This window comes from Peromyscus eremicus, unplaced genomic scaffold (genome assembly GCF_949786415.1).
Source record: "Peromyscus eremicus unplaced genomic scaffold, PerEre_H2_v1 PerEre#2#chrX_unloc_4, whole genome shotgun sequence".
Classification (NCBI taxonomy): domain Eukaryota; kingdom Metazoa; phylum Chordata; class Mammalia; order Rodentia; family Cricetidae; genus Peromyscus; species Peromyscus eremicus.
In genome coordinates, this window is record NW_026734291.1 from 870147 (window position 1) to 896837 (window position 26691).

General features: G+C 38.8%; 1 protein-coding gene and 1 long non-coding RNA gene across 2 annotated transcripts in view; one reads left to right on the forward strand and one right to left on the reverse strand.

The window, feature by feature from the left end:
- Positions 1–1024: 1024 nt before the first annotated feature.
- LOC131901172 (uncharacterized) lies at positions 1025–4072 on the reverse strand. Its single transcript, XR_009376423.1, has 3 exons — positions 3886–4072; positions 1387–1437; positions 1025–1150 (listed from the first exon to the last, which is right to left on the reverse strand). It is a non-coding gene; the product is annotated as an uncharacterized LOC131901172 (long non-coding RNA).
- A 9713-nt stretch (positions 4073–13785) lies between these two features.
- The window catches only part of LOC131901169 (zinc finger protein 120-like), a 111168-nt gene continuing 98262 nt past the window's right edge, over positions 13786–26691 (forward strand). The window contains exon 1 of the transcript XR_009376422.1: positions 13786–13798. The gene's annotated coding sequence lies outside the window, so the exon portion shown is untranslated. The remainder of the gene's footprint in view (positions 13799–26691) is intronic.

Consider the following 26691-nt stretch of genomic DNA (forward strand, 5'->3'; position numbering starts at 1 on the left):
GTTGTACAATATAAAACTAGCCCCCAATACCGAATGTTATGGTGACCCCTGAGACAGTCACATCCTCCCCTGATTCACTATCCTCATATTTTCTGATTGTATTAAAAAAACAAAAACTGTCAAGTGTTTTAACTTCGTAAAAAATCATTTATACTTAAAATATGGAATGAAATGAGATTTCCACCCCACCACTTAAAAATGTTTCTAGAGCTACTAAAAAACACATTTACAAAATAGTTGGTTAAAATATTCCTCTGGATTTTACAAGTAGCGAGGCAGGGATAATGACAGACATGATGGATGATTAGTCAGACTTGGCTTCTTTCTCTTCTACTTCAGAGACTGGACTCTGTTTTTCAGTGTCTCCACTTTCTGGTGGCAGATCTGTAGTTGTTGGTCAGCCACTTTAGCCTGTTGCCTTTTGCTTTCCTCTTCCTTTTTTTTGCACTCTGCTGTGTGATCATTTATCCTTTCCCATGGCCCTTTCCAGTGTTGCATCCACCGTGGCAGAGTCAGGTTTGGATAAGAGTCTCATGGAGCATCACTTGGGCTCTGAGTTCACCACTCCTTCCTCTTGGGCAATGATTGTGGTGTCATTGGATAGGAGGAACGTGTGATGTTGAACCTGTCATGGTGCTGCACTGCCTTAGCAGTATTTGGTAATGGTCATGAAAAGAGGTGCTATTTTTTTTCAACCAAGTGAAGTGATTCTTTGCTCTAAAGCATAATTTTCAGCATTTTTGTAAGTTTAATATTTGATTCTTTGTTTCCAGAAAGAGATGTTCTCCAGAAATAGATGTGCAACTTAGCTCATATAAATGCTAGCTTGTAACCCCCCACACAAAAAGAAACATGAAAAAAAAAAACAAAGTCCCACTTATGAAGGAAGTGATTTTGTAAGTCATGACGTGACAGCACCCATCTCCATGGTGTATCCCAACCCATCTTTCTCTAAGTAGAAGAAACTGGCATGCAGAGAGACTAAACTGCCAAAGACATAACCAAGAATTTCCTGGGTGTGCCTGCTGTCCTGCCCTTGTTTTGCACTCTGTTCCTCAGACCTGCATTCTAAAGCTTTTCCTGTGACTATTTCAGAACTTATTCTCTTTGGATAACCTTTCATGTAGCTCAAAAGGGTCTGTTTCATTTCCTAGGAGGAGAAGGAAAAAAATCAAAGTGATTTTTCACATCTGATAAGGTCTATTTACTTTCAAAGGAGGAAATTTGTCAAAGATCCATTTACAGAAACCTTGTTGAAGAGGCACAGAAGTTAGTGTGATACTGACAAGTTTTCACAGGGATCTATGTACATCAGCCCTGGAGATAATCTCCAATATAAGGTAACTAGTGGACACATTGCCAATCATTACTTATACCCCCGCATACCTGGAAATTATGGTGCTACATTGCTCGCAGCTTTAAGGAGCCTCTTCTGACCTTCAAGGAAGGACATAGCATAAGATTGAAATTCATTGTCAAGGCAGTGAATTCAGACCCAGTTCCCCATATCTGAAAATTCCAATGGTCAGGAAATTCAAGGAAAAATACATTCATTGAAATGAAGCTTGTATATAACACATTAGAAGAATTTAGCATGGTACTTGTTATGGCAAGACAATATCAGGGGACACTTATTGACAGGGTGAAGTGGTTTGTGAGTCTTTGGGTGTCTCTGGGTCTTTGTAAAACTGTGACAGGAAAACACAGGTTGGGTTCAGGAAGAAGTAGGATCTCTTCTTCTGAGACAAATAAGGTGCTGTTGAGAATTTCATGAAACACACATGTCACTGACTTGTGAAAACCCCTCTGTCATATAGTGCTTTCTTAATATCTTTATTGCACTGAACTATCAGGCACAGCAACTTAGAATGGGAAAAATTGATCATAGCCCACAATTCCAGGTAATAGTTCCATTTTTGGAAAATCAAGATAGGAACTCAGCTAATCATATCACATCCACAGCCCAAAACAGAGATAAAAAAATATACTCATGCTATCTGTTTTCTTATGCTTATGCTCTAGCTACTTCATACTTACACAGTAGGGGTTGCAGACAATGAAATGATTCTGCCGATTTCAGGGAGTCTTATCTCAATTAACAATTAATAAAATCCCACAGAGACAAGTTCAAAGAAAAATCTGATGTATATAATTCCTAGGCCTAATCTGGCTTGCTTGCGTATGTCTGACCTTATCGGCATTGTTCACGTGGCACTATGGGGTTGGTTGCCCAGTGGCTATAAAGGGCGTGGGCTGGCTTTCCCGAGAGTGAGAAGATGGCTTTCCCCAGGGTCAGAAGATTGTTCAAGGTTCCTGAATAAACTGCTTGGAGAAGAGCCTGGTGTTGCATCTTCCTTGCTGGTCGAGGCGGACGTGACACTTATCTCAATTAACAATTAATAAAATCCCACAGAGACAGGTTAGAAGAAAAATCTGATGTATATAATTCCTCATTGAGGGTCCCTCTTCCCAGGTGACTAGTTTGATTCAGTCTGATAATAAAAACTAAGAATCACACTCCCCCACCATCACTGCCAGGATTTGAGGAGATTTCTGCCTGCATTCAGAGCTGTGGTCCTCAACCTGTGTGGGTCACCACCCCATTGGGGGTCACATATCAGATATACTGCACATCAAATATTTGAATTACAATTCATAACAGTAGCAAAATTAGGGCTGGAGAGATGGCTCAGCGGTTAAAAGCACTGCTTGCTCTTCCAAAGATCCTGAGTTCAATTCCCAGCAACCACATGGTGGCTCACAACCATCTGTAATGAGATCTGGTGCTCTCTTCTGGCCTGCAGGGATATGTGCAGACAGAATACTGTATACATAATAAATAAATAAAACTTTAAAATAAAAGTAGCAAAATTAAATTTAAGAAACAATGAAACAGTTATGTTTAGGGCTCACCATAATGCGAGGAACTACTGTTCATGCTATTTAAAAATTTAAAGGGTCAGAGAATTGAAAAAAAAAATAACCATTGATCTAGAGTGTCCAGTGTAACCCGAGTGTCTATGTTGCTAACTATGAAGGGGCTTGCAAAGGATTTTCCTGAATATCCTTTGCTCTAAGGGAAACTCATGTTCTGTGTGGAAGACTCCAGCTATCTGGCCATCTTTACTACCCAGTAATAGCAGACCACTTTGAGCTACTGAACAGAGAGTACAACACCCACTACACACATGCTGATGACACAGATTTTAGTCACACTGGGCTCCATGACCATATCACACTTCTATGAGTGCTTGTTCCTAGACTGTATCAGCCTCTTCCTCTAGCATAACTCTGCCTAGCTGTTTCCTGTAGACTCTTTACCAAGAAGTTGTTCAACAAGTGTCCTTCTCAATCAGCATTAAGTCTATGTCTTGTGGCTAAGGAGATAAGGAGATGTAGGTACTTTTTTTGTATTTTTTTTCATTTTTCATTATTAAGAAATTTTCTCCTCACCCCACATACTGTCCACAGGGCCCCTTCCTCCTTCTACCCACCCCCATCCCTCTCTCCCAAGACACTGCACATCCCCACATTCCCCAAATCGAGGTCTCCCATGGGCAGTCAGCAGAGTCCACAACACTGAGCCTAGGCAGGTCCAACCCCTTCCACACTAAACCAAGGCTGTTCAAGGTGTCACACCACAGGCACTGGGTCCCAGAAGCCTGCCCATTGACCATGGATAGATCCCTATCCCCTGTCTGGGTGCCTCCCAAACAGTTCGAGCCAAACAACCATCTTCTGCATCCAGAGGACCTAGTCCAGTCTCATGGGGGCTCCACAGCTACTAGTCCATAGTTCATGGGTTTCCACTAGTGTGGCCAGTCACCTCAGTTGCAGGTACTTATGATGAACTTCAGCATATATAAATTTCTATGATATTATTACCTTGTGTACATAAAATTTCAGTAGGAGATAAAGATTCAGTTCTACACAGGGAAAGAACTGAAGGATGTTCAATCAATCAGGTAGAGATCTCTGGCTTTGGATGAAGGGGATGCTGAAGGGCTTCCCTTGTATCCCAGCAGAGGCTCGTGCAAAGGACAACTTGACATCTAGTGTAAGGAAAGCTCTTAGCAATCTCAGTTCCCATGACATCTGCAGCTCTTCCCTAGACATTCTAATGTATCCTGGAGAGCCCTGGCATCCTCTGTGATGTCACTATGTTGTGGCAACACCCACTGTCCTTGGGAAGTTTATTCAGTGCCTTCACCATTTACTGATGAACATGATGGCATACTGAAGAATCTAATTCAGAAAGAGAATGGAGAGGTTAGAGAAACCAGAGAGTGACTGATGAAAGCTGACCTTCAGCCTCAATGTAAAACATCAAGGAAGAAATGGTCAAGAGAATCATGTAGTGAGTTCTGTGCAAGAAAAGGGAATCTTCCTGGAGGAAGTGGGCTTGTGCTGAATCTTCCAGTAATGGGGAACAGAAAGCTGGAGTCTCTGGGAACCAACAGAACTTCCCTGCTTGTCATGCCTCTTGAAATTCAAGGATTCCAAGATATAAATTGTTCTGGCTCAGAAGTCGGGAACTGGTAAGGCCAATGCTTTATGCTGGGAACTCTTGGCTTTCATTCCTTTTGGTAAATAGGCATTGATGTGTGAACATGAGACCGACATTAAAGTGGGAAGGATTAATTAGATGAGCCCATTTCAAGGCAGGACATCACTCTACTTCAACCACAGTGGCTAACTTTAGGTACTTCCCAGCTACTCTGTGTTCCTCAGTTGTCAGTGAGGAGACTTGTTGAATCTGGTGACCATGTTCTGCCCTTATATGTCTTCTCCATCAATAGTTATATGGTTAGAGTGACCTGTCAAGATATTTGGGGAACCTGTAAATGACTGGGGTGATTATGAACTATGGCAATTTTTTCCTGACTTGTAAACCCACAGGCTTGTGGATTCTGCAGCCAAGTTGAATTCTGAGTCTGCTGCTATGAATGTGCCTGAAGAGGCTATCTCCTTGGTTACTTGGAGCATGTGCTATGAGGGCAGAGAAAACCAGATAGCTGGGATAACCACTTCCCTTCAAATAGAGGAGACAGCTGAGTTCCCCAGAGGGGGCATCTGAAGCACAGGACAAAATAATTTGCAGTGTCACCAAGTCACTGGTAAACAAGCTTTCTCAAACATTTGATTAGGACTCAGGGTGGTCTGTTCATTATCTTTGACTTGTGATACTTCAAGTTCATTTATGTTCATCTACCCACAAGGAGCACCAGAGAGCCACCATCCCACCAAACCTTCCTCACCAAGATGCAGGTGAAGCAGAAGGTGCAGACTGACCACTCAACTACAGGAAATGACCATTGAAAGAAAGTAACAGTGAGGTCGCCTGATCTTTATCACAGAAGAGAGCGTGAAAAATAGGTATTCATTCTTTCAACCCCTGTGGTTTCAATCTCAGGTTCATTCTGTCATCATTACTTCGTTTTATATAAGGTCTGTGTTTCTGGTGGGCTGCATCTTCAGGGTATGCCTTCAGGGTATGCCAAAATCATGTCTCTGAACTTCTCCTAAAGGCAGAACCTCAAATGTGGACAGGAATGACATGAGGACAAAGACTATTCTGCTTCCTCTAAAAAGAAACAAAAACAGAGCCTGTGGCATGAGTCATAGTACTCACGGACTGAGGCAGTAGTATGAATTCCCAGCATGACTTTGAAGAGATTCTATCAAGTGCTGTCTAGTATGAGATGTTAGTTGCTGTGAGTTTGAGTTAATTTTTTTGTTACTTACTTTCAAAGGCCTTGTACGTTTGATTATCCAAGCAGCAGTCGGAGAGGCCTGGTCACACATCTAAATGTGTCCATACAGGGTCTCAGACTGATCCCTGCTCCTTTTGTTCCCCTCTGAGAGAACACACCTGCAGGCATTTGTTCAGCATCCAATTGATAGAGTTCTTCCACTCTAACTCAGTCTCTCTTTCTCTGCAACCAGAATTAAAGATGACTGTGTGCTTTTATCTGTATGCTGGAAATCAAATTCTTGCCTAGGTCCTCTTTACTAGCTAGCCTCTCTGGAGCTGAGTTGCAATCTGGTTACCCTTTGCTTTACATCTAGTATCCACCGATGAGTGAGGACATACTGTAGATTAACCAACCATCTTATTAAATAAGAAACACAGAGCCAAGATGAAGCCAAGAGGTCAGAGCAATAGCTAAGAGCTAAAAACCTTATCCTTCACTGTTGCTGTTGTTTTACCTCTCTGAAAAAGAGACCTACTTCCTGTGTCTGTCTTATTTATAGAGTTTCTGTTCTGCCTTCTCATTGGTTGTAAACCCAACCACATGACCACCTAGTCACTGCCTGTCTATGCAGATCTCCAGGTCTTCTATGGTTGGTATTGAGATTAAAGGCATGTGTCTCCAATACTGGCTGTATCTTTGAACACACAGAGATCTTCCTAGCTCTGCCTACCAAGTGCTGGGATTAAAGGCATGTACCACCACCGCCCAGCTCTCACTATGGCTTGCTAATACATCTGACCCCGGGGTAACTTTATTAACATACAAATCACATTTCAGCACAAATAAAATGTCGTTATAACATACCATGTTTGTCTTTCTGAGTCTGGGTTACCTCATTCAGGATAATATTTTCTAGTTCCATCCATTTGCCTGTAAACTTCATGATGTCATTGTTTTTCTCTGATAAATAGTACTCCATTATGTATATGTACCACATTTTCTTCATCCATTCTTCAGTTGAAGGGCATCTAGGCTCTTTCTAGGTTCTGGCTATTACAAATAATGCTGCTCTGTTCAAACATGTGTCCTTGTGGTATGATTGAGCATTCCTTGGGTATATGCCCAAGAGTTGTATAGCTGGGTCTTTAGGGAGATTGATTTCCAATTTTCTGAGAAAGCACCATACTGATTTCCAAAGCGGCTCTACAAGTTTGCACTCCCACCAACAGTATAGGAGTGTTCCCCTTGTTCCACATCCTCTCCAACATAATCTGTCTTCAGTGTTTTTGATCTTAGCCATATTTATTTTTGAAAATGATTCTATGGGACCAGTGGTAGACACTTGAAATGACTTTAAGAGGTATTGTATAATTCTAATTCTCCAGTGCTCATTTCTTTTCTTTTTTTTAAATTATTAATTTTTTTATTATGTATACAGTGTTCTGTCTACATGGCCAGAAGAGGGCACCAGATCTCATTACAGATGGTTGTGAACCACCATGTGGTTCCTGGGAACTGAACTCAGAACCTCTGGAAGAACAGCCAGTGTTCTTAACCTCTGAGCCACCTCTCCAGCCCTGCTCCTTTTCTTGTATGTAATTCAGTTTTCTTCTTTTTGTGTGTGTATGTGTGAGTGTGTGTGTATGTGCGTGTATGTGTGTGTGTGCATGTGTTTGTGCAGACTGTGGCATAGGCTTTAAAATTCGCAATGATCTTCCTGCCTCTGAGTCCAGTTTGCTGGCATTATAAGAATGCACTGCCACTTCTAGCTCGAAAAATAATTTTTATGATCTAAGTCTCCTTTTCTTATGGTGGACAGGGAGGCAAGGAGATGGTGTCAGGACCCCTGATACTGACGTTGCAGATATTAGTGACCACCTAAATGTACTGGGAATGGAACCTGGATGCTCTGAAAGAATCTTCAGTGCTCTTAACTGGTGATTCATTTTCCTACCTATGTTTTCTATTCTTGATTATGTTTCCTATCCAAGGTAACCCAGTCAGGATTAGATACCAGATGCTGATGAAAGTGTGGAATTCTCCAGTGAGAATTAACCTCAGGCAAAGATGAGATCCCTAATTGTTTATCCAGTACAACATGGTCAGCCCATTCTCTCTCTCTCTCTCTCTCTCTCTCTCTCTCTCTCTCTCTCTCTCTCTCATATATATATATATATATATGAGATATATGGATATATGGATATATGGATATATATATATATATATATATATATCCAACAAAATGGATGCAGCAGGTTGTATTAATGTATTTCAGCTTACTAATTCATCTAACTTAATAAGTGAGAAGTTGGAAAGGATTTGGGAAGTAATAGAATGAAGAGATAAAAGGGGAAAGTGATGTAATTGCTCTTGTGTATCAATTTACAGAAAGAAATTTTAAATTAAAAAAAGGCTAGATTGACCATTCACCAATTGAGAGAACTGAGTGTTTTTATAGAGGACCAAGGTTCCATTTCCTTCCATTTTGCCCCTAACAGTATTATTAAGCTGCTACTCTTCTTAAGATGCATAGTTGACATGAGACATACCTTGTGCAAGACCCCCCCACCCCAGCTTTTATCTTTTCTACCTTCTACTTTTCCTCTCTTTCTCATCACTAGTGATCTTCACCTCAGGATCCTGTCACCTAAGAAGGTCCTGCTCTTTCACATCACTGGGGTACTTAAGTAATAATTTTGGAAATGTCTTTACTGTGTAAGTTTCCCATATGTCCAAGGGGGTAGACTTGCAGTCTTCTGTCCCTCTTTATGTTGTTCAATGTGTGACCTAGCGCCTGAACCTAAATGTCACAAGGTTGATAGAATATGTGGAATGCAAAATTTAATCACAGCAGGATAAAAGCAAGTTAGAACAAAAAAGGAAACACCAAAGGTGATTTTGTTGTTAGGTAGAACCTAAATATGTTGTCTTTTCAAAGAATGTTGAAGATATCAGGACTTTAGGTGGCAAAAATCATGCAAGGATTATACAAGGTAAACCCTACTCTGAGAAAGCAACTTCATACAAAACTTGCTGTACCTGGGGTCCAGCATGTCAGTGTGCACCTGAATTAAGAAGTCAAACTTTGCAGGATCACCCATCATCTACTGGTCCTGGAAACAAGAAAGAATCAATATTTAATGTCATGGATTCTTAGTCTGGAGGTTCAGTTCAGTATTGTTGCAGGCTTCTATGTTTGAGAGTCAGAAACCCAGTGAGGAGACTGTGAGAGTCCATTTCATGGAGTTGTGAGGATGAAGCCTGGTGTTGCTGGTTTTTGTTTTTTAACTCTTTACTCTTTCCGGGGACTGCCACTCAGCTCTCAAAATAAATCATACACAGGGAGGATTACTCTTTCTTATAAGTGCTTAGCCTCAGTTTGGCTTGTATCTAGCCATCTTTTCCTAACTTCTCTACCTTATGCCTCTGTGCTTTTATCTTTCTCTATTCTGTATACCTTTCTTTACTTTTGATTCCATGGTTTGCTGTGTAGCTGGGTGGCTGGCCCCTGGAGTACTCTTCTTTTCTTGCTCCTTTCTTTTTTCTTTTCAGTTTTTTCCTCCCATTTGTTCTCTCTGCCTCCCAGCCCTGTCTAACTTTTTCTGCCAAGCTATTGGCTGTTCAACTCTTTATTAGACCAATTGGTATTTTAGGCAGACAAAGTATCACAGCCTCACAGAGTTAAACATATGCAACATAAAAGAATACAACATATCTTTGCATCTTTAAAACAATTGTTCCACAGCATAGACAAATATAATACATCTTACAATAATATTCCACAACAGCCTGGATTGCATTTTGTGACCACATGATGTTGGGATATCTAAAGTATGAGACATCTCCCATAGAGCCCTGGCTGAGATGAAGTAAATAAAGAAATGTATGAGAAATTGCATTGATAGGGCCATCTGAGCCTGCTGATATTGAATCCTCAGGCATCTGAGACAGAGATAGAGAATTTGATGTCTGTCCTGCTCTACTTCAGTCTTGCCTTTGCCTAATCTTCCCTTGCTATGTCTCCATTTCTCTATTTTAGAATTTGAATAGTATTCTTTGCCACTGTATGTTGGAAAGTTATAATTCATTTTCAGATTTTACAAATGTCACTGTCAAGAGACCATCTTGAGTGTTAGAAGAGACTTGAACATGTGAAACAGTGTAGGGGCTGTCGCAGACTATGAGGATCATTGAAGTGACTAAGTACATTTTCTTTATAGATGATCATGAGCCTATGGGTACCTAGTTTAGAACAGAGTTGATTGAATGAAAAACCTCTCAGACTCAATGATATATGGGAACATGTGTCTCTCCTTGGTGACTTTCTTTTGATTGCTTCTTCAGTATGAGGAACCTTTTGGGAGCAAACTCCTCACTAGGTGTGTGATATGCATCTCTATAGCCTCAACTGATTTCCTTTGTGTATACTGAGTTGTGGTTGAAAATAATCAGCCAGATTCTTTGTATTGTCATATCTTCACCACCATTAGAGACTCTATCTCTAAATCCCATAAGATAGAGTAGAAGAAATTGCTATTCAGTGCTGTGGCTTTTATCTGTCCAAGCTATCTGCCATTTTTCTGCAGGGTGGGGGAAAGTGTGCTCAGTTGCTAGGCAACCTGTGTACAGCTAGATGCCTCTGGTGATAGTTAAAGGGAGATCTGGAACCAGATTCATAGATGATCATGAGCTTATAGGTACCTGGTTTAGAACATAGTTTATTGAATGAAAAACCTCTTAACAGGGACTAAAGGGATCCACCCCCTTGATAGTCACCTCCCAGGGTCCGGGAAGAATCTACAACCAGCTGATAAATAATCTTTGATGAGAAGAAATGAATCTATGTACACGAAACTCCTTAGTCCATATACTTTATTATTCTGTGTCAGTTATAAGCTTATATTCTGCTCTCATATTTAGCTCATTTCTAGCCTGATATCTCTCTACACTTGTCTGCGGTCCCCTCTAGGTTCTATCTTAATTCCTTCATCTAGTTCTGCCCCTTCTAGGTTCTCATCCATCCTGTTCCTTCCCATATCATCTCCTCTCCCATCTCCTTCTCTCTCCTCATCTTGTTCTTCCCCATCTTCTTCTTCACCATCTGGCTCTTCCTCATCTTCCATCTCGTTCCTCTAGTACTCTCTTCTAGCCCTTCAATTTACTTCTTCCCCATCTCAGTTTGTTCCTCTCAAGTTCTTACTCATCTAGTTCTTCCATTCTCTTTCCTCTTCTCTCTCTTCTTTGCCCTGGAAGTCCTGGTCTATAAAGCCAGTCTTCCAGGGTCAAATGGAGGGGTGATAAGAATCACATTGAGAGGCAATAACTGTTAATTATCATTTGCAACCCCTAAAGGAAGTGACCAATGGGGAAATGAATTAACTAAAGGCTGAATTCAGGTAATATCTAAGAAGAGAGATCTTATGTGCTCAACTATAATCTTAAATGTGATTGGTAGAAAATATTAAGAATCTATAAGTTGCTAGGTCAATGGGAGAAAATAAAACTCTCTTCTTTTTTCCTTTGGCTCCTATCTGTCTAAACTATCTGCCATTTTTTCTGCAGGGTAGGGGAAAGTGTACTAAGTCACTAGCCAACCTGTGTACAGCTAGATGCCTCTGGTGATAAAGGGAGATCTGGAACCAGAGGCAAGATTTGGGAAAGGAGGAAGTAAAGCTTAATTGGCACATCTGCCAGGCCTTCTCAAACAGGTAGTCTGGATGCTTAAGTCTGTTCTTACAGAGTACAGAGGTATCTCTGATAAGTACTTTCTTCCATCTGGGGATGGACCTGGCCGGATGCTGCCAATGATGATAATTACAGGGAGGCTTGAAGTGAGGTTCTGGCTGAGCATAGCTCTCAGTGCAGAGGGTTATCTAAATATTCCTAGAAGTGGATAGGTAAGGAGTTAAAGGTCTATAAAGTTAGTAAGGTCATAAGAAGGTGGGTCCAAGCTGAATTGTGTAAAGCTATTACTTAATGTCCACCTGACCTTGGTGGTGTCTCCTTGTGGAATTTACCTTAAATCAGGAGACTTTCATGTGGATTGTAATTACTGCTAGTTTTTGAAAGGGGCCAAGGGTGATATCTGATTCCAGAGAAAGTCTTTCCTGAGGCTGTTCTCCAAATACCTGGAATGTGTATGTCCAGAGAGTGATCACTCCATACTGTTAGCTCTTCTTAGGGAAAAGTCAATTGGGAAAACTATGAAGGCACACATGATTTTCATAATAGAATACAGCTGATATATAACAAGCCAAGTAACACCAAAAACTCCTTGGGATTTGGCTTCCTCTGGAGAAATTCCCTGATTCCTCCAGGTAGTGACTTTGCTTTAACCAGCTGAGTTCTTATGATATATTCCTGCGGCTTGCAGCAACCTCTTAGACACAATTATATATGGGAACATGTGTCTCTCCTTGGTGACTTTCTTTTGATTGCTTCTTTAGTAGGAGGAGCCTTTTGGGAGCAAACTCCTCACTAGGAGAGTGATATGCATCTCTATAGCCTCAACAGATTTCCTGTTCTTTGTCTATACTGAGTTGTGGTTGAAACTAAACAGCCAGCTTCCTGATATTGTCATGCCTTCCCCATTAGAGAATATATCTTTAAATCACAGAAGATAGAGTAGAAGCAATTGCTATTCAGTGCTAAGGGAGTTTGTTAACCTGGTCTTTTAATTATGTTGGTTATTTTTGAATACAAGTTTTGTCAGTGTAGTGCTTCGTGGCCTGAAAAGAGGTCTATATACCAGGCTGGCCTGGAACTCAGAAATCCTCCTGATTCTGGCTCCCAATTCCATGGATTAAAGTGGGTGAACATTCCTTGCTGTTTTGTTCTTATATTATTGGGTGATGGTCCTGGGATGTAGGTTTTTGTACGTGTCAAGCATATGCTATTGTACTGAGCTTTACACATATCTTGAATTTTAAAATTTGGCACAGCTTGCCATTCCATTTCTCTATTTGGCATGTATTCATGATGTTAATATTGATTGAGCCATGTGAACCATTGCATTGCAGGTACATGAACTTCCTCCTGCCTGTTACATTTATTTTGAATTTTTAAATGAATATGAGTATTTTATCTGAATGCATGGATTTGCATCATGTGGGTACCAGGTCCTCATAGTGATCAAAAGATAGTCTCAGTAACCCTGAACTTGGAATAATGGATAGTTGTGTTCCCTCATATAAGTACTGGCAATTGAGCCCACCTCTATCCAACACCAGCCAGAGCTTTTTAATAGCTTTCCACCTCTCTTGCCATGTGTTGATTATTTATGGTCAACATTTATATGGCTGATGCTTTCATCATTCCTTTTATAACTATTTAAATATGCAGTACCTTTTAGTAAATTCATATTTATGCTTTGTTTGAATTGGGCTACTTCAGGATTCTTGACGACTACAGAACTAAAGTAAATGCATAACACTTTGTAGGAACTTCAGTAAAAACTTCTTAGTTTTTTCTTTTTTTTCTACTGACTTTTGCTTGGTAGACAGAGTCTTAACCTGTACTATTGGCTTTCCTAGACTTGATTGCATACACTAGGCTTGGATTCAACTCAGAGGCAGATATGCATAACTGCATTTCTCTTCTGAGTCCTACAGTTAAAGGCATGACCCAAAACACCCAGTTTATCCATCTTACTTTTTTTTCTCTATAGTTAGTAATTGTTCATACAATTTCTCTCACATGTACTCTGTACTGTTGATCTGTTTATTTGTCTCTCTATCTTTGTCAATAAGCATATCTAATGCAAGGTGTTATTCTATTCAAAGTGTACAGAAATGACAGAAGTGATCCTCCTATTCAGTTTCTTCCTCAAGTGACTTGTTGATTACATTAAAATTTGTATGTCATGAAATAAGTGTGAGGAGCATCAGAATTATTTGACTCTACTCTCAAAGAAGTATATATTTACAATGTTGTCAGTATTATGTTTTCTCTTGTACACATGCATGGGATATTTTAGAATGCAGTGACGTATGATGTTGTGCATGTTGACTTCACTTGGGAAGAGTGGACTTTACTGGATCCTTCCCAGAAGAATCTCTACAAAGAGGTGATGATTGAGACCTATAGGAATCTCACTATTATAGGTAAGATAGTGTATTTTTCCTTCACATTTTAAAATAAGAGGACAACTATCCTTAGGTTTTGAATGCTGCTCTGTCATTTGATTGAGAAATAAAATTAGATGAATAAATTAGTCATATTCTAAGATTCACTGAAGATAGTAACATAAATTTTGGACAGTTTTAAGGAAAATAACATATATTTTCTGGTACTATGTTTTAGGATACAATTGGGAAAACCATAATACTGAAGAGCGTCCTCAAAGTTCTAGAGGAGATGAAAGGTAATTTTCTTGTGCTAGTTGATAAAAATGTGCCTCTGAAGAAATTAAAATGTGTCCTGGAAGTTTTGAACAAAGCAACAGTGTAAATAACACAGATTAAAGTACATCAATGATTGTTAAATTTGCAAAGCATTCTTTTAAAAAAAGACAAGAAAACAGTGACTTACCAGATATTACCATTTGAATCATAGCACCATGGGAAATATGTTATAGAACTGCCAATTAATTCATTTTATCCTACTCATATTACAAAAGTATACATAGTGAAGAGGTGATAATTATATTTTTAATTTTTCTAATAAGCAAATAGTGGATAGTAATGGCAGTGTACTTTGTATACTTGTTGTGACTGTGCTGCTAACAGAGGGCTCAGTTAGAGTCAAGAGTCAAATGGCAGTTATTTTGAAGAAACCTTAATTTATATAACACAATTCCATGAGTACAGAAAGTCAAACTGTGAATTAAATGTTAAAAAACTTTTATTGGTTAAGCTTCCTTTACTAGATATGTCATATGTCTCTCTGGATACAAGTCATATGAGAATAGGAATATGGAAAGACATAACATACTTGTTTCTCAGAAGCATTAGAAGATATATAGCAGTCCTCATATTTAATATGCTTATTGAATTTGATTCAAGTATACAAATAATAAGTTTTCTAGGTATATTTTTGATGCATCAACAAAAATCACTGTGCAGAAAATTTCTATCAGTACTAGGACTTGAAAATTTTTCTTTTTGTCCTAGTTCATTTAGTAAGTGAACAATGACTTACTGAATAGGAAAAATTTATTAATACATTGCAGATATTAAAGCTCTGACATTTTCCAGTTCTCTTCAAATATATGAATAATCTCATATATAAAAATATTCTGTATATGTGAACCATGTAATAAAGGATCTTACCATCACAAGTGTCTTCACAGATGCACACCTACTCTTAATAAAGTGGAATAACATGAGGGTAAACAAGGATAAAACCTTAAGATCTGGTTCTTCTTTACCATTGAGCCAAATTGTAAAATTAATTCATACACATATAAAGATTAAACAGTGTATTAAATGTGATAATGCTTTTATATGTCCCATTATTTTTGCAGTCATGAACAAAATCAAACTGGAAGTAAACATATTATATACACTCAATGGGTTAAAGATCTTGCATATCCCAGTACTCTTCAAATATATAAAAATGTGCATACTGGAGAGAAACCCTATGAATATAATCAATGTGGTAAAGCCTTTGAATTTCAAAGCCGTCTTCAAGAACCTAAAACAAAACAAACCAGAGAGAAACCTGCAAAGTTAATCAGTGTGGTAAAGCCTTTTCATGTCAATATAGTCTTCAAATGCATAAAAGAACACATACTGGAGAGAAACCCTATGAATGTAACCTGTGTGGTAAGGTCTTTGAAGACTACAATTGAGTAGTCTTCAAAGACCTACAAGAACCCATTCTGGAGAGAAACTCTATGAATGTAACCACTGTGTTAGAGCCTTTACATGGCACAGTAGTCTTCAAATGCATAAAAGAACACATACTGGAAAGAAATCCTATCAATTTAATTTGTGTAGTAAAGTTTGTGCACAATTCAGTTATCTTCAAAGGCATACAAGAACCCACTCTGGAGAGAAACCCTGTGAATGTAAAGAATGTGGTAAAGCCTTTTCATGTCAAAACAGTCTTCGAATGCATAAAAGAACACATACTGGAGAGAAACCCTATGAGTGTAATCAGTGTGGTAAAGCCTTTGCAAGTCATAACAATCTTAATAGACATAAAAGGATACATACTGGAGAGAAACCCTATGAATGTAATCAGTGTGATAAAGCCTTTGCATATCATAGTAATCTTCAAATGCATAAAAGAACACATACTGGAGAGAAACCCTATGAATGTAATCAGTGTTGTAAAGCATTTGCATATCATGGTACTCTTCAAAGGCATAAAAGAACACATACTGGAGAGAAACCCTATGAATGTAATCACTGTGGTAAAGCCTTTCTAAGTCACAATAATCTTCAAAGGCATAAAAGAAGACATACTGGAGAGAAACCCTATGAATGTAGTCAGTGTGGTAAAGCCTTTGTATGTCATAGTACTCTTCACAGGCATAAAAGAACACATACTGGAGAGAAACCCTATGAATGTAATCATTGTGGTAAAGCCTTTGCATGTCATAGTAATCTTCAAATGCATAAAAGAACACATACTGGAGAGAAACTCTATGAATGTAATCAGTGTGGTACAGCCTTTACACATAATAGTACTCTTCAAAGGCATAAAAGAACACATACTGGAGAGAAACCCTATGAATGTAATCACTGTGGTAAAGCCTTGGCATGCCAGTACATCTTCAAATTTATAAAAGAACACATACTGCAGAGAAACTATATGAATGTAATCAGTGTGTAGAGCCTCTGCACAACTCAATTGTCTTCAATATGCAACTATATGAAAAAGTTAGGGTGGCCATCTGATTATAAAGTGTTTGGTAAGATCTTTAGGCAACATGCACATAATCAGTTACAGAAGAGTATGTCTTCAATAAAAAAGTATTTGACAGTGTCAAAATTGGTGAAGCATTAGGTGTCTGCTTTTATACTGTTTTTAGCAACACATTCATGGAAAAAAACATTTATGCATTTATGAACCTTTTGTATAGGGTAAATGAGAGAGCCACATAAACAAACACTGACCCTGAACATAGGGCCAGGGAAGGAAACATCCTTTGGCCCTGAAATCAGAGTGAAAAACATCCTGACACTGAAACCAGAGTCAAAGAAACACACTTTGTTCCTGAATACAGAACCAGTTATAGAAACACCCTGATCCTGAAACCAGAATCAAAATTTTAAAAGAGGGCAATAAAACAAACACATTTTGGACCTGAAACCAGAGCCAAAGAAACACACTCTAACTTTGACCACCTAAGCAGAAATCCAAAGATTCCCTGAGCCTGAAATCAACCCATTCTTGAGCATGAAATCCACCCAATATTTCAGCTTTTTCAAGCCCTGGGCCTGTTCCTTTGGCAACTGCGTTTTTCCTCCCTGGGAGATTCTGTAACACTCCTAGATTCCTTCTTACCAAATATATATCTTGAATGCATTTTAGATAAAGACTTTTCACTGGAGTAGATGAGAATCTGACTATAGGATTGGATTAGAGAAGCAACAGACCCTTTTGCTGGCAAACGTCCTGAAAAGGTCAGAGAAGAAATAACAACTTTTCACCAGAGACTGCTACATTTCTGCAGCATTTCACCCCTTTCTTGAGTGAAGCATAGAAGTAAGAATTAGAGCTCTAGATGAGAAGAAATGGACATCTACAAACTCTAATAGAGCAGAACAGAAAATGAATTGACAGCTATGCTGAGAAACATCCTCAGGGGAGTGGAAGACAGCAGCAATGGACATCTCTCTTGGGAAACTCTCTTAGCAGTGTGGAGCAGAGTACAACTGTAAGGGTTCACTTTTGAAGAGGAGCAGGATTAATACCTTTTGCAGGGAGACTGTTTCCCAGTGAAGCACAGCATCAGGTGTAGCCTGACTTCTTAATATTCAGGTTACCTTTTCCCTCACAGCAATAGGCATCCAGAATATCTTCCCTTCATAGCTCTAGGTAAAGGCTGACTTCTGACAGTTAGGGTATCTTTCCCTCCAGAACTGTAAAAACTTGCACAATTGTTTATTTATTTATTTATTTTTTGATTTGTCATTACAAGGTTTCTTTGTGTAATTTTGGAACTTACGCTACTGATTTAAATGGTAATGTAACAGTATTAGATTTTGTACTTCTCTTAAATTACATGAAATATCTAACTCAGGTATAAAATTTTATGTATCTGTATTATTTCCTTTTCTGTTGAGATATAATGTCCAGATCAACTTATAAATGAGTATAATTTGGCCCTTGGTTCCAGAGGGATATAATATCAGCATAAAAGTGGCATGACAATAAGTGTGAGACATAGCAGCTAAAGCAGGAGGCTATGAACTCACATCTTTTTTTTTTTTTTGGTTTTTCGAGACAGGGGTTCTCTGTGTAGCTTTGCGCCTTTCCTGGAACTCGCTTTGGAGACCAGGCTGGCCTCGAACTCACAGAGATCTGCCTGCCTTTACCTCCCGAGTGCTGGGATTAAAGGCGTGCGCCACCACCGCCCGGCTGAACTCACATCTTTAAATTGCAGCCTGAAGCAGAGAATGGGACCGGGAAATGGTGTTTGGATATAATTTCTTAAAGCCTTCCCTTCAGTCACATATTTACTCCAGCAGGGCAGCATTTCCTAAAAATTCCAAAAGGATACCACCAACTTAGAAGGATTGATTACCCTGGCTTCAAGCCTACATGCTAGTTTTCTGTTACATGAAACAATTCATGATGAAGAAAAATTTTGAAAGCAGTTAGATGTCTCAACATCTGTTACAGTAATTAATGCTTAAAAGAAGAAAAACCTTTGTGTAAAATTGTTTCTTTAAACAGTTGTTGTACCTGTAATTATGTGATGTCGCTGTGTTTGTGTGGCTATGTGATCATGCAATCTGGTTGCTGAAAATGTTAGACCATTGGAACTTGGAGATGAATGACAGGAAGTTGTCAAAAATCAGACCTTGGTCCTGGGAATGTACATTTCTTAACCGCCCAGTCATATCTCTAGTGCTGTAAATTTTTAAAGTCTATTTATATCATTTTGAAGTGTGGTAATGAGGACAAACTCATACAAGAGAAAACCCCTATTCATGTAAACAATTTGGTAAAGACTTTAGACATCACAGTTGTCTTCAGCTTCAAGAAAAAGAAATCATGTTTCATTTATTTTTCTTCACACACTTGAAGGAAGTAAATTACTTACCATGTTCACTTAGGACTAATAGTGGAGATCACTGCATTGTGATTTCTATCTTGAAACTTTTGAGGTAGATATTAAGTGTGCAATATGTGTGACAAATACATTTAGTGATGTTTATTTTGTTGCCTTTATATTTCTCCTATGCCTTTTGTTCATTTTCTATTGTACTTTTCTTAGTGATAGGTATTTTTCTGCTGTAATGTATAGAATGTTATACCCATGAACTAAGTGGTCTACTGTTTACTTAAATATCAGGCAGTGTGTGATTATACTTTTCAAGTAAGGTTGTCTGTAAAATGGTGGTGGATTTCTTATACTGGCTTTGTTTTTTCATATTTTCACTAATTCCCTTTAGATATGTGCTTATAATTCTTTTTGACCTGGATGTTAGCAATGATTCAGTGATACATTTGAACTCATGATCCTCATGTAGCCACCTCCTTAACACAAGTCCAAAGGTAGATGATTTACTTCCATCATGTGTATTTTTTCAACCAAATTTAACAATGTTAACATTATAATGCTTAATGAAAGATAATATAAGAAACATGAAATACCTAATGTGTGTATTCAAAGCAGTATTTTCATTTATCTGATAAAATTGTAATAAAGTAGGATAATCAGCAATCCACCATGCACCTCCTACCATAGCTTGCTATGTTATATATATATAATTTGATGTTCCATTCTTGTCCCATCCACATGAGTTAAATATTTGGATTTCATCTTGAAGTACTTCCTTCCAAGAGAATTATCCAGAGATGCTAGGTAATGTAATATCACTAAGATTTCTCTTGTAAGAAAAACTTATGAGGCATGTGATATGATTATGGATTGTAGGCTCATGGCAGATATGTAAGGACCAGAAGATAGCTTTGTGGTTCTCTTAATAGGGTGGTCATCGTCTGGTTACCAGCTTTGCACAAAAAGACTACCAATGAGCCATCTCACAGGTGCTCAAATAAGATTTGTAGAAATACTACAACATTAAATTATTGTCTTATTTTCAGATTGTAAAGTTAATTTCATAGTAGAATATAAGAACAAAGGACAAATTGAATAATAAATTTTCTTTGCATATTAAAATATTTATAAAATCATATATTTTTCAAAATTGATTATGAGGGCTAAGCATTTGTTTATAACATTGTCTCAGAACCACAATTGAATGCCAGAGAATTGCCTCATTCTCTAAAGTTGTTTCTGCTAAGCCTGAGGACCTGAGTTCTATCTCTGGGTGATCCATACTATTCCTACAATTTTTTTTTATTTCTACACTTGGACATTGACATACGCACACTCCTACATCAGCAAATATATAAAATATTTTTAGACCTGTATAAGTGCAACTGAGGTCATTTGCAACTAAATGAATCCGTAAGGTTCACCACTAGATCTCACATAGAGGAAGTAGATAAAAGACAAATCTAAGTTGTCCTCTCAGTGCTATATACACTTCCTGGCACAGGTGTAGACACACAAATGCAGTTCAATCTTTTCAAGTGGTTGAAAATACCAGCAAAGAAAATAACCCAATTATTGAGAATATATAAAATGATTTTATCAGTTAAATTATAGAATTTCAAGAAATAATTCTGTTCTTTAAAACATGGTTTCTTTTTAAATATTGTATTATCCTTTCATTTTCTGATTCCATTGTAGGTCACTTAGAAACCCATATTTCTGAACTTAGAGGTGCACGAATATAATTCCAGCCCTTGGCAGAATATGCTGGGCCAATCTCTGAGAGTTTGAGGCCACTTTGGTCCCCATAGTGAATTCCAGGGCAGCCTCTTTGGACACATCCTGTCTCAAAAAAATTCTGAAAGAAAAAGCATACCTCAAATTATGGAATTTTTCATAATATAATCTGGCTGGACTGTGACTGGTTCAACAAAAGCTTTTGTTATCTTCACTCACATCACAAGAGATGTGTTAACAATGAAAATTAAAAAAAATATATAGAGAGTCCATTCACAGAGGTATAGAAATTCATTGAATCCTTTGACAACCATCTAGAGGGGACTTTCTTCACCTTCAAGTCACAGGAGACAGAAAGAATAGTAGGACATCTTCATCATCAAAATTATAATGATATATTTGGGACCTGAGCAGTTGACTCAGTAGTACTGGTCCTCTTGGTTACCCAAGTTTGATTCCCAGCACCTACATCAGATTTGTCACATCTACCTGTATTTCCATGTCCTTGAGTGCATTCACCTTGTGTGTTAGGAAACCAGATATACAAATGGTAAAAAGACAGATATGTATGTGATTCCATATTGTAAAAAAGGCTTTATTCATGTGTCTGTTATCTTAGAAAAGAATGGAATTTAATTTAAGTGCGTAAGTTTTGCAAATTATTATACCATGTTCATGCTAGGTAACAATGGTGACCAGAATATGATGTCTGATCCTCTGTGACTGGAGGCACTGTCAGTTGTGAGCTGTCTTGTGAGTGCAGGGAATGAGAGTCAGGTCTTGTATATAAAAAATATTGTTCTCAGTGCTGAGACTTACATTCAAGCCTATGACCATGTCATTATAGTAGTAAGGTGTGGATGGCTGAATTAAATTCATCCTTACCTCAGTCCAGATTACCCAGAAGAAATATAAGATTGATAGAACCCGAAACTACTTCACACTTGGTGCTCTAAAAATTTGTTTTTACTTTTCCCCAAATGAGAAATTATTGGTTGAGGAGCAGAGTACACAGTCATTTCGATTTTTGAAACACATACCCAATCTCTAAGAGTCATACATTGTGTTCATGTATCCAGAAGAGCCATGTGTTGTTTCTCTTTGAACTTATTCCAGTGATGATCTATCCTAAACTTGGCAAGTTTTTGCTAAGACCTCACATAACAATCAAATGCTTGCAATTATCTGTTCCATTGACTCACAGTTTTATGCCACATACAGTTTATCTTCAAAATTTCCATTTTTTACACACATTATCACAAATGTTAGGAAAATGGACTGCTTAACCAGAGACAGTTCTGACGAGGCAAGGCCCAAGGAGTTGTTTTTTAGGAAATATTTCTACTAGAAATATGAGACCAGATATAACTAAGAATATTCTGGATAAAAATGGATGACCAAGAGACTACAAGTTACCATTTAGAATGCTTTGTGTTGTAGGATATAAAACTAGCCCCCTGTACTGAATGTTATGGAGATTCCTGAGACACTCACACCCTCTCCTCATTCAGTATCCTGCTATTTTCTGGTTGTTTAAAAAAAAAATCTCAAGTGATTTAACCTCTTAAAAAATCATTTACACTTAAAATATAGAATGAAATAGGATTTTTACCCACCATTTAAAAATGTTTATAGAGCTACTAAAAACCTCACATTTTCAAATAGTTGGTTAAAACATCCCATTTGATTGTACAAGTAGCGAGGCTGGGATACTGACAGACGTGATGGATGGTTAGTCAGACTTGGCTTTTTTCTCTTTTACTTCAGAGACTTGACTCTGTTTTTCAGTGTCTCCATTTTCTGCTGGCAGATCTGTAATTGTTCGTCAGCCACTTTAGCCTGTTGCCTTTATTTTCCTCTTCCTTTTTATTTGCACTGTTCTGTGTGATCATTTATCCTTTCCCATGGCCTTTTCCAGTGTTGCATCCACCTTGGCAGAGGCAGGCTTGGATAACAGTCTCACCGAGCATGACTTGGGCTCTGACTTCACCACTCCTTCTCTTGGGCAATGATTGTGGTGTCACTGGGTAGGAGGAACGTGAGATGTTGAACCTGTCATGGTGCTGCACTGCCTTAGCTGCCACCACATGAACTGCAGGGGCAGTGGGAGAACTGATCCAAGAGATTTCTAAACCCAAATCTCCACAAAATGAGGGGAAAATACAAAGAATACAGAGAGGAGAGGAACTGACACTAAAAGTCTTTAAAAGATAGTTGACCATTTAATCCAAGCCACAAGAGTAAGTTTATCTCCAATGTGGTAAATAGGCAGCAATTGGAGCCCAGAATCTCACATGTCAGGTGTTCCCCTTCTTGAGTTTATACCTCCTATAAGGAGAGAAAAGGAACTTGCAGGTGTAAAGTCTGACTTCTCTGAATGTGATCACTTTCTGCTTCCCTGATGCCTGCAAAACATTCAGTTTGGAGCTCTGAATGGTGGTGACTTTAGAAGACATCCAGGTTATGAGAAGATCCTGAGACTAGAACTGAAGTCTGTCTAAGGCTAAGACAATGAGGCATCTACAAAGAGCTGTGGAGTTTTGAAGAATTTTTAGGGATGGACCTTTGTGTGTGAAAGCCCAAAGTTCAAGTGCCAGAGCAATTTCTGAGGTGTACCTGAGGACAAGCTGGCATGAATTGTACTCAACAATCACTCATCTGTGGGAGTGAGCTACCTCCATATGCTGGAAACCATGGTTGCTTACAAATCCAGTTGCAAGGGCTCTGATTCCATCTTCTGGTCTCTGCAGGTGCTGCACACAGACACAAGCAGATAAATATCCATATAGTTAAAACAAAGTTTAAAAATGAAATTCTTGTTGGAAGGTAGTGACGCACACCTTTAGTCCCAGAAATTGGAAGGCAGAGGAAGGAAGAGCACTGTGACATCAAGGCCAGCATGGTCTACAGAGTGGGTTCTAGGACAGCCAAGGCTACACAGAGAAAATTTTAGTTTGAAAAACTAAAAAAAATAAAAAATAAAATTCTTAAAAGCCAGTTTCTGATAGTGCATGCCCTTATTCCCAGCACCCACGGGGCAAAGGCAGGTGAATCTCTGAGTTCAAGGCAAGCCTGGTTAACAGAGTGAGTTCCAGAAGGGCCACTGGAGCTACAGAAAAATCAAAAGAAAAATGATATTCTCTACAGTAATGTCACAGCCTTGAGTTGGGCAGCAGTCAGGGCTTAGTTAAAATGAACTTGTTCTGGTCCTTCATAGAAGAATTTGTGGTCTTCTGAGCCAGCTTACTTGTAGGCAAAAGAAGCCTTATTCTCAGGTTAGAATAGCTCAGAATAGCTGTTCATTTGAGACCTGCATTCACAGTATGAATAGGTGATTTTCCCATGCCTGTGTTTGTATTTGTGTTCTATGTCCTTTGTGTGAGAATTGTGGCATTGATACATTCTTTAAATGTAGGTTTTAGGTTATACATTGTGATCTGTTTCTCTTTTAAATCATGCATCATGATATATTTATATTTAGATCATACTGCATGATCTAAAAGATAATTTTGCTCTATAAATCTCCATCTGCCTAAGTGGCTAAACTTGCATTCTCCTGGCCCTATTTAAATTGTTCAATGTGCTACCTCAGGCCAGAACTTAAGAGAGACTTAAGGATGACAGCACAAGTGGCATGCAAAATCTGTGACAGACTGGCTTCTCTTTTGACATTAACCACCACTTGATGCATGTCATTATTTAAGATATTCTTGTTCATTAAACTTTTAGGTGTGCAGAATAATTTTTCCCAGGGGAAGCATATTCTCTAAGAGCAGTAGCTCCAGCCTTGTAAAAAAAAATTCTGAGACAAAGTTTCTTATGTTGGATCAGGCAGCCATGAGCACAATCAATTTCACTGTGTTGTCCTTGTGATTGCACTAACTACAATTTTAGTTTGAAGAACTCAATTACCACTGAGATTTTAAATTAAAAATTTGGGTTATGTAGTCAACTGTCCATTTGAGTAACAGGAAAAGGATTTTTGTGTGCTTGGAGACTAGAATAGAAAGAATAATTTATTGTGTACTCTGCTGGGACCAACAGGGTAGGCAAACAGCTGCAGAAGTCACCATTATGAAACAGGACCTGATAGCGGCAGGATCAGTGATTTTGTAATTCCCCAGCATGTATTGATCCATGTCATGTGAGTGAAGGCAGGCTAGATTTTGGGTGGACAATTTGGGAAGGTTAGCTTGAGCCCATGAATATTGAATTTTGAACAAAGAACTCTCCTTTGCATGTGAAGATATTTTGAATCCTGCTTGTCATGGTTATTTCCATTAGCTGTAGCTGTGTGTGCCAGGTCACAGGTCTCAGCAGCTAACTTTGCACATAGGGCCATGGTGATCTTATTAATACCATTCCCTCTACCAGAGAATACTGTTTTATTTTTGAAAGTCAGTAGAGCCTTGTGTTTTTTCAATTCTATTCAAAAATTTGGTCTAGTGAGATGGCTCAGTGTGTGGGTAAAGGTGCTTGGACCCCAATCCTGGATCTGCAGGGACAGTGTGGTGGAGGGTGAGAACCAATTTCCATAAGTTGTCCTCTGACAGCTCTATGGACATCTTGACTTGAACCCTGACCCTAATAAAATAAAAATGTCACGTGTTAAAATGTCACCACAAAACTCAGTATTTGCACAATCAATGCTAATCAAAATGTTTCAGCCAGGTGATGGTGGCACATGCCTTTAATTCCAGCTCAGGAGGCAGAGGCAGACAGATCTCTGAGTTTGCGGCCTGGTCTACAGTCCAAGTTCCAGGACAGTCAGGTATACATACAGCTACTCTGTCTTGAAAAAAACCAAACCAAACCAAAAATTAAATAAATAAAAATAAATATTTCCAAAGCATATCCTTAATAATTTCAGAGTGAAAATGCCATGTTTTGTAACCAGATACCACCCCTAAATATCATACATGAAGCCCTTTAGGAAACTGGAGAATAACCACATGGTAAGGCAGGACATGATGATTAGGGCCTTGATGACCCTCAACATCAGCACACCCTTGACACTGACTCATGATTCCACAAAGTCAAACCATGGGAAGGTTCTGACCTCTGACCTGGAATACGAAAAGCCTGGGTTACATCTCCACAGGCCTGTGAACACACATGACAAACAAGCAGGTTTGGATGTGGTAGCCCAATACTTTAATCCTAGCCTTCAGGCAGAAAGAAGCAGGTGGATCACTGAGTTCCAGCCCTGTAAGGACTATGTTGAGAGACCCTGTCTGGGAAAGAAAAAGAATACTGCATAATGGAATATTGGTCTTTTTGAAAGCAAATCAAGAAATTCTGCTCATCAGGAAAAAACTGCTGGTTGCAGATGCTGGCAATGGCTGTAAATTAATGCTCAGACAGTAGTGAGAAAATGTCCAACTTAGAAAATATTTGAACAGAAAGGTCAGCAATGATATGAGAATATAGTGACCAATGAGTGGGGCTGTGGAGACACTCGGAGGGTTTGAGCAGTCACTCTGCAACCCTGAAGACCTGAGTCTAAATCCTCAGCACCTACATAAAAACAAATCATGGAATGTCATGGAAGCCTCTAACCCCAGCAAGGGATGAAGGACATAAAAGTATCCCGAGAACATATGGTTCAGTGAAACCCTGTCACAAAATGAAGATACATGTTTTTTCTCTCTGGTATCCATGTTTGCACATAGGGTTATACAATCTGGCATGGTCACACGTGTGTCACACACACACACATACATACACACACACACACACACACACACACACACACAAGACAAGCAATGGGTAGAGGGCAATGCCCACAATCAACTGATGTGGCGATTGAAATTGGAGGAGAAACAGGAGCACCTGACCAGGAGGACTGCCCAGTGTGACTGAGGGAAATAGGAAATGGTGTGGCAGTTTGAATAACCACTGGGTAGATTTGGTGGCAGCCAAACATGGGTCTCTATGAGGCAGCTTCTTGGAGAAATGGAAACACAATGCAGGCTGAGCAATCTTAATCCAAAACCTGAAATCTGGAGTTCGAGAACACTGAATTGCAGATTCAGGTGCCCCTGTGCCTCATTATAGGAAATGCTGCTCAACTGGAAG